At 44.3% G+C, this 9,194-nt stretch overlaps 2 long non-coding RNA genes across 2 annotated transcripts; one reads left to right on the top strand and one right to left on the bottom strand.

Moving 5' to 3' along the window:
* Positions 1-1,531: 1,531 nt before the first annotated feature.
* On the top strand, positions 1,532-3,067 carry LOC125514064. Its single transcript, XR_007286252.1, has 2 exons — positions 1,532-1,716; positions 2,498-3,067. It is a non-coding gene; the product is annotated as an uncharacterized LOC125514064 (long non-coding RNA).
* Positions 3,068-3,363: 296 nt separating this feature from the next.
* On the bottom strand, positions 3,364-6,001 carry LOC125512298. Its single transcript, XR_007285287.1, has 3 exons — positions 5,893-6,001; positions 4,924-5,007; positions 3,364-4,756 (listed from the first exon to the last, which is right to left on the bottom strand). It is a non-coding gene; the product is annotated as an uncharacterized LOC125512298 (long non-coding RNA).
* Positions 6,002-9,194: the final 3,193 nt, after the last annotated feature.

Raw genomic sequence — 9,194 nt, forward strand, 5'->3', positions numbered from 1 at the left:
CGGCAAGCTCAGACTCTCGCGTCTTCGAGTCAAGCTCCAACGCCTCGTGCTTCGTCACGAGAGCTTGGAGCTCTTGCTGCATCTCGCCCACCCGCGCCTCTTACTTCTCCCGCTCGGTGCGCTCCTTGGCCGCTTTGTCTTCGGCTTCGGACAGTGCTTGCTTTAGGGTCGCCACTTCGGTCGTGGCCCCTAGCAAACTCATGATGATCCTATCATTCTGCAATCGCATCTTATATATATATATATATATAAGGTCGCGCTATTCGCCACCCTGGGTGAGGAATAGTTATTCCTCACCCCAGCCGCCTAGTCGAACCAGACACGGTACAACCACGAAAGAAACAGAGCTGGAAACATAAAATTACCTCGGGCATGAATCGTAAAGTTACATGATGAAGACCTCAAGTAGGAAAAAAGCAGCACGAAGTAAATTTACCCCTCGTCTAAACGAACTCCATGGATCGTGGGAGGGGTCTGCCATTTTCCACGCCTTCTCGTCCAGCCCACCGCCACTACCCCGATTTGTTCAGCGTGCAGCCAATACGGTTCCCCAGAACCAGCCGTGCGGTTCACTCTATCCTGTGGTCGAGAGCAGGCTCCGGTAGCTTTACAGATGGGAAGAGATCACCGGCGGGATCCAGTTGAACAGAAGCGGCGGCGCCAAGTTGGACCCTGATCTCAGCGCCAGGGCAGTGGTCGCCGTATCGATGCGCTCCCCGAGCTCGGGCCATTATCTTGTATCTCCTCCCATCCTAGCCTAACTGACTGAATCTGGATCCAAAGATTTCATCGGCAGTCGTTGAGTCGTCATGGTCTAGGTATGGTCGACCTCCTCTTCAAGTTTGGTCACTGGCTCCTACTTCATGCGCCCATGAGCACCAGGTCCGCATCTTGCCTCTCTCGAATCTGGTCACCTGGCCGCATCCACCCCCTGGTGACATCCCTAAGTACTTTTGATAAACAGGAGTTTGTTTGTTTTGACAGGAGTGCATCAGAATTTGTGTGTTATGAGTTTGGCGAATATCTTTCAGCGAATCAATTGTCCTTCTGTAATGAGAGCATAACGAAATGACTATGTTTTGAGAAATAAAACTTATTATGCTATAAGGTCTTATAATGCTAGAACAAGTCGATGCACTATGTTTCTGAAATCAGTAGCAAAAGTATGGTAGGTAATTTTGTTGTGGGAGCAGAGTTTAACAGTCAATTAGTTTTTCTTTTGCTGTTGTTTAGAAATTTCCATATCATGTAGAAGGCTAACTTGATTCTCGGTTCATACAATGACCATGTTCTTGTTGTACTGCAGTTTTGCATCGTAATCAGATTTTGGGTTCGCTTGGTTTGATCAAAAACCAGATCAAATTTTTTAAAGTGAAGAGAGGGATTTATTGAAACAGGAAAGTTCGCCCCTAATGCTTTGCTATACGCAACCGAGGAAAGTTCTGCTCTCTCTTAATCTTGCTACCTGCCACAGAGGAAATTTCTCCCCTAACACTTTGATTTCTCTGTATTTCGTGCATGTGTTATGCAGTGGACAAGTGAGAAAAAGTCGTGGTCTATTTGACATGAAGAAGTTGAGGGAAACTGTTGCAAACCATGATGTTTTCCTTATATCCAATTGATTTGGTTGCCGGACCCCATCGCCACTACACAATCACATATGGAGGCTACTACTTATTTGGAGAATAAAGATACCAATATGTTTAATCTTTTCAGGTACACTTGTAGATTGAAGAAGTAGCTTGATCATTGTTGTATTATATATTTCATAGTTTTGACATAAACTTTCTCACATCTACTCAGTTGATTTGGTTGGGAAGCTCAACGGTCTATGCGCTAGACTCGCTACTGTTGTACATCAGTATTTTTGCCAGTGTACTATCCAATTCTTAGCATTCTTCTGTCTGTCAGTAACAAAACAGGGAATCCTTATTTTGATTTTTGCAATTGTGTTATGCTGGTGCATCATATACCAGAGGTTCATTTATGGATATATCTGCATTATGGTTTAAAACGAGGTTGCTTATATCTAAAGGATTTATTCAAGAAAAAAAATAGACCAAATTGCTAGTAGGTCCGATTTTGTTTGAACTAAATTCTTTCAGTCTTGGATGCCGCTTTATCTCCAGTGTTATGCTGAATCAGATTTTATTAGAGTCAGGATATATCTTTAGTTTGCATGTCAAAAATTGTCTTTAGTTTGTCATATTGTTCAACTGGACATGACAAGAAACTCTTGTTCAAGGTGTTCTCAAAATGCTGACTTCAGATGTTCTCTTTGAGAAACTATTGACGCAGAGAAATACTGATCTTCTGCCAGTTTTGCATATTAAGAGCTATTGCTTGTTAATATCTCGCGAAGTTTCTTTGTGAAAGTTACAGTTTTGCACATTTCCAAATGAGTTCTATTGATATGGAAGGCAAGGAGAAAGAGATCAAATTTTCCTTCTCGTTCTCATGCAGCCTCTGAACTAACTAATTCAGTATGAACTAATAGTGCAGGGGTCTACAGATGCATCACCACCAAGGAATGCGTTGCGAGGAAGCACATGGAGTAGTGGTGCTGCAACACTGGTGCTCATGTCACCTACTAGAACAAGCACAAGCACAAGCACAACCATATGCAGTCTCTTGACCTATCGATGCTTGTGTGAATTCATAAGCCTGACTGAATCTGCTGATGCCAGAAGGAACTCTGAATTCGTATGCCATGTATGGAACATGTCATTCAGATGGTCTTTGGTTATTCATCTAACAAAATATATGGATGCAAGTGAAATTTGTAACAAGGCAAAGATTTTTGTTTCGTTTTGCATGAACACGGCAAAGATTTCACTGTCGTATTTTTCATTATGTATAGTGAATACTTTATTGGGCTGCAATGCATTTACCATTTGAATTATCATGTCGATAAAATCGCTCCATGCGAGCGGTTGTCAAATTTCCTTGTAAAAGTACCACTAGAAGTTTGTTCTTCTAATTTGTGTGTGCTTTCATCAAATAGTGATAGGCTTATCAATAAGTGCCTTATTGAGTGTATCTGATAAAAAAAATATGGTTGATTTCATGGTTTGTGATTAATCCTTTGCATTTTCCTCCAGTGTTTTTATAGCAGTTGTCAACCCGATCATCAGGTTGTGTGTTAACTCACTAGTGGACCACACAGAAAAGTTTCTTTGTGTTCAACTCATTATCTCAAGACCACACAGAAAAATATTCTTTTATGTTGTTGCAAAGACATAAGAATTACTGGATTGATACATTAGTCCACATAAGAACTACTCAAAAAACACTTGAATTTCATTACATAACTAGATCAGTTTACAATGAACAAAGATGATGTGAGTTCGTCATACACAAATCAGACACAATAAATTCAATATGCTACTTGAGAAAGTCGCATCTAAATAATCAATATCTACATACAAAATTACCTTTCTGTAGTACTACACTCTCCCATCAATTTCTACAGACGAAACTACCTTTCTATATTTCCAATTAGGGGTTGGAAAATCCACATCTAGATGACCCTAGAGCTTCTGCGAACATGTATTTCCAGTTAGCGCTTGCAACATCCTCATCTGGATGACCATACAGGTTCAGCAACGATATCTGAAAATGTTTCAGAGCTTGGACAATTGTTACGTGTACACGTTTCATTGCAACTCCTCATGACTACTCTGTTCCTGTTTATTTTCTTGGAGATGCATGTCAAAATGTAAGTTAAAAAGAGGAACATTAGTTTGAAAGGTACTCCCCATAATCCATCAAACACATATTACAACGAACTAATAAATATGACAAGGAACTAAATAAGCACTTGTCTATGACAGTGGTAAATAAGCCCCAACAAAGAAGAAATTAATCATAGTTGAATAGATAGCTCTGCAAGATAGAAATAATGGGTTAAAGATGGGCAAAACCAATACTTCACAGTATACATGTAAATCTGAAGAATACCCACGGAAGGGAAAATTATATTTGTTGTGAAAAGAAATAAAGTAAATATTAAATAATGCATAAATTGGACAAATAAGATTCTTGTTCCAGTAATAGATGACTGATGTATATCTTCAATAGGCGGATCATTTTGTCGATCGATATTGTGCTCTATGCACTTAATTTAGAGGCTATCCATTTTTAGGATGCATTGTTGAACAAAAATGAAGGTAATTTCAGTTTTTATTAGAAGGGAAAAGATTGTCCACACAGAAACTATCTGAATAAATTAGAGAAACTTGTGTACACGGTGGTGCAGTACAACATATTACTATGTGTGGAACATGGTATTATCTATCATGTCCGAATCTAGGCCAGCATTGTAAATTCAAACCTGATTGTAAGAGCTGTTGTGTTTAAAGAGGTAAACATGTGTATACATTTTTTGCGGTTTAAGCTTTTGTATACCAGCAGTTGAACAAGGAGTGAAACATGGGAAGAGAACCTTGATATGCAGAAACTGTACATTTGTGGGAAGTTAGTGTTGTCGAAATATTACTGTGATATTTGATTCATCAAGTAATGGTGCATGAGAGCCAACAAGATAAATAAATCAAGAGAAATGTGTGCAGGATTTCAACTACAAAAGGTTAAAGTAGTTGTTCATACCACACCATTCTATCCAAACCTGTATCGAAATTACAAGTTCTTCCATTCTGTATTGCCCAAAGCCCCAAATAATCTAGGGACTAGAATGCACATGAGCCAATGCACATCTGTCTTTGAGTTCCTTGCTAATTGCAAAGAGAATGCAGACCTGAACAAAGAAGTGGGCACTAATTTGCATTAAACTGAGGAAACACTATATGTGCACTGAAAACATATCCAGTTGAACATCTGCTCAGTGCTTCGACCATTTGCGAATAAATTCAGCAAAACACATAAATTATATTAACATGAGCTTCTTTACTGGCAGAGCAATACCTGCATACATAGAGAATAGCCCAGTCATGAATCTCGATTCCATGAGGTCGTTGAGGTGAGCTCTTGCGAGAGATATAAAGTTACCTGCACATCGGATTGGTATTAGGCCAGGGAAATAAAACAAAAAATTGTCTACTCTAAGCAACTTGCCCAAAACCAAACTGTTTGTGTCTAACATGGCTAAGTGAAAGAAGTTACTAATTGTTCAACGCACTACTGATATTATATATTCCAGTCAAAGTGCAAAATGCTACAGACTATGAACAAAACAATACACGATTAGTAGAATAAATTCAGAGGCAACCAATTCCCACACGATTATAGCTGTCAAACTGAGAAGAGATAACCAAACAGCGATTGGATCACCAGTACAAAGTATTTCTGCATGGCATGCCTCGTCAGGAGTTACAATGGGACTTCTAGAGTTGAAATAGAGCAGCATATCAAATTAAGGATTTGAGAAAAGAACCACGGGGAATCAACCCCGTGCACAGACAAGCTGTGAAGGGATTTGGATTGACCGATTGGGTTGACCAGCGTCGTACTGGGGCAAGCAGATCATGAAGAGGTCGCGGTCGACCACCACATCAACCACCGCCGCGGCGAGCCTACCACCATGCGCCGTTTTGCCCAACACTGAGGTCACGCCCCGCTCATCTCGCCGCTGCGTCCACGGACATTGCAGCCGAGCTAAAACCCGCCGAGTACCACGCGTGGCACCCTGCCGTCCCCATGTTGCCCATCCTACCCGTGGACCACCGCCTCGTCTCACCCACCGGGTTCGCTGATCCGCCGACGGCCGATCCCCATGTCGCAAGTCAGTTTCCGTTGACGACCGCAAGTCAGGCACCACGATTAGAATAGGAACCGGGGAGTGGAGAAACTCCTAACCCGACGAACAGAATATGTTTTTGCCAACTTATTTTTGACGGTAACCAGAAAACTTACGTCGGTAGAGAGAAGTTTTACCTCGCGCGAGGGGTTACGGTGGAAGGCTCGACGCTTGAGGTGCAACGCGCAGGTGGGATCGCACAGAGGGAAAGTATGGCTTGGTCACTGGACTGGGATGAAGAATTACTTATTCTTCACCTTGGGTACTTAATAGACTTATATATGAGATGGAGCGTACCGCTTCGTTAGGGTTAGGCGACCCCTGGGCGATTGCCCAGCCGCCGCCGCCATCACCCGTCGGGCCGGCCGTCAGGCAGGTCGACATCGCTGCCACATGCGAGGCGTTGCATTGTGGCCCTGTTGCGGCTTCGTCCGCCTGTGACTCGGAGGGACGTGGAAGCGGAACTCGCGAGAAGGTTGTGATCAATTCTATGTCGTTTCAATCTGAGAAGCTCGACGGCGTGCTGCCTCTGGACTCCAAGTCCGTCGTCGCGGATCCTGTACTTGGTATGGGCATCGGCTCAACGTCGACATACATAAAGAAGTATAGGGCTCCCATACTGGGACAGATTGATCTGAGGGCGAGGGAGCCGCCTGACCCTGACACATTGCGCATCTCCAAGGGCGACCTGCTGTTGGGTTACTCGACGTGGTCCAAGCCGGCAACACCTCCAGCGTCGCTTTCGCTGATTCCTGTGGTGAACTTGGCAGCTGGTGGGGGCGAGAACGGGGCACCCGATGAGGGAGTTACCCGCCCGAAGCCAGCTACGGAGGAACCCCTGGATAAGCGAGCAGCGAACCTGGACCTGCACGCTTTGGAGATCGTTCAGGAACAACTTGTATGCAGCAAAGTACACGGAACAGCAGATGAGCAGGACGTCAGTGCCCAGGGAATTATCACATATGGTCAGACTATGGTTTGTGGGGATCAGTATCGGGGTAGGATGGAACAGTGGATTGTGGAAGAGGATTATGTGGCTGAATCGGTAACTGAAGTTGATCACTCTCTATCTGAGCATGTCAAAACCATACGCCTGAAATTAGCAATGGATATGATTCCGGTGCTGAGGGACTTGAGCAACGTGGTTGCCTCTTTTGCTAGCCTTGATACGGCCATGACGGCTGCGGAATTCGTACTTGGGAAACACATGGAAGCGGATAAGGAGCCGATAGTGTACCAAGGAGAGCAGCACAATGCGATGGTACTCTTTGCAAATGAGGCAGGCAGCCAAAAGAGAAGAAAGGTGGAGATGGACATGCAGATGGACGTCGAGACGGTGGACCAGCACACACAGTGGGAAGCGACCGGCCCTGGGGCTGCCAGTGACCTGACGGGGCCGAGTGTGGCACCCCGTCAGGAGCAATGAATTACCTCAGCTGGAACTGTCGGGGAGCGGCCAACAAACCGACAGTTCACGATTTGGTGGGCCTTGCGAGGACCGTCAAAGCTAAATTGGTATTTCTTAGTGAAACTAGAGTTAAAGCTGAAAAAGTCCGTCGGTTGAGAGGTAGACTGGGTCTAAGGGGTTTCGCAGGTTGTGACAGTAATGGTCTTAGTGGTGGTTTGGCTCTTTTTTGGTGTGATCAAATTTTCGTGGATGTTCAGGAAATTAACGAAAGATACATTGACGCTTATGTTCGTGTGTCCACAACTGACCCGCTTTGGCGTTTGACATGTGTGTATGGGGAACCGCGGGTGGAGAACCGACACTTGATATGGGAGAAAATGGAAATGCTGAAAGCTCGCTCACAGTTGCCATGGTGTGTGATAGGTAACTTTAACGAGGCTATGTGGTCGTTCGAGCATTTTTCTATCTCTCCAAGAGCAGAAAGGCAGATGCTTGCTTTCAGGGATACTTTGGAGATATGTGGCTTGTCAGACTTAGGGTTCGCCGGCCTACCGTTCACTTACGACAATAAGCAAGCTGGCCGGCGCAATGTGCGAGTCCGCCTTGATCGTGCAGTGGCTGACAATAGTTGGCGTGACATTTTTTCAGAGGCTCGGGTGGTACATCGAGTTAGCCCTTGCTCGGACCACTGCCCAATTGTTCTCCAGTGTGATAAAGAAAATGATCCAAAATCAAGGGTATGGCAGAGACGCTATGAAATTATATGGGAAAGAGACTTGAGCTTGCCGGAAAGAATTCAGAATGTGTGGGCAAAGGTGGGCAAGAAAGTTCACCTGGGAGACGTCCGCCGAGGGCTGCATGAATTAATGGCTGCACTGCACCTATGGAGCAAAGCAAAATTCGGGAGCGTGATTAGGGACTTGGAGCAATCCCGGACAAGGCTTGAGGAGCTTATGAGGATGAATGCTGACCGCAATGAAATAAGGGACGTACAGGATCATATGAACGAGTTGCTCTACAGAGAAGAATTAATGTGGCTACAAAGGTCTCGTGTGGATTGGTTACGAGATGGGGATCGTAATACGAAATTCTTCCATCAAGGGGCTGTGTGGAGAGCAAAAAAGAACAATGTAAAATTCCTCCTTGACGACGCAGGTAATAGGCATGAGAAACATGAGGAGATGGGCAGTTTGTTTGACTCTTTTTTTCAGTCTCTGTTCACATGCGATAAAAGCCTTGTGCAGCAACCCCTTGTGCAGCTCTTTGAACAGAAGGTCTCACAAGAAATGAATGACATGCTATGTGCAGAGTTTAGTGATAAGGAGATAGCTGACAGCTTGTTCCAGATCGGGCCCTTGAAGGCACCAGGTATTGATGGCTTCCTGGCACGGTTTTTTCAGAGAAACTGGCTGACAGTCAAAGATGAAGTTATACATGCAGTCAAGGAATTTTTTCGTACGGGAGTGATGCCGGAGGGGGTGAATGACACGGTTATAGTGCTCATCCCAAAAGTGGATGATCCAATGAGGGTGACCGATTTCCGGCCAATTAGTCTCTGCAATGTCATCTATAAAATTGTGGCTAAATGTTTGGTGAACAGGTTGCGTCCCATTCTCGATGACATAATCTTCCCGCGACAAAGCGCCTTTGTCCCAGGAAGGATGATAATAGACAACGCCCTCCTGGCCTTTGAGTGCCTTCATTTTATGCAGCATGAAAAGAAAGTGGAGAACAGCTACTGCGCGTACAAATTGGATTTGTCCAAAGCATATGATAGAGTGGATTGGGTCTTCTTGGAGCAAGCGATGCTAAAGTTAGGCTTCGCTCACCGGTGGGTTCAGTGGATCATGACATGTGTGACCTCGGTGAGATACTCCGTAAAATTTAATGGAGCCATCTTAGATTCATTTGCATCGTCACGTGGGCTACGGCAAGGTGATCCATTATCCCCTTTTTTATTTCTATTTGTCGCTGATGGACTTTCTGCTTTGTTGAGACAAGGAATAGATAACCGTAACTTCCAAGCTCTAA

This window comes from Triticum urartu, chromosome 6, assembly GCF_003073215.2.
Source record: "Triticum urartu cultivar G1812 chromosome 6, Tu2.1, whole genome shotgun sequence".
In the NCBI taxonomy this organism is placed as follows: domain Eukaryota; kingdom Viridiplantae; phylum Streptophyta; class Magnoliopsida; order Poales; family Poaceae; genus Triticum; species Triticum urartu.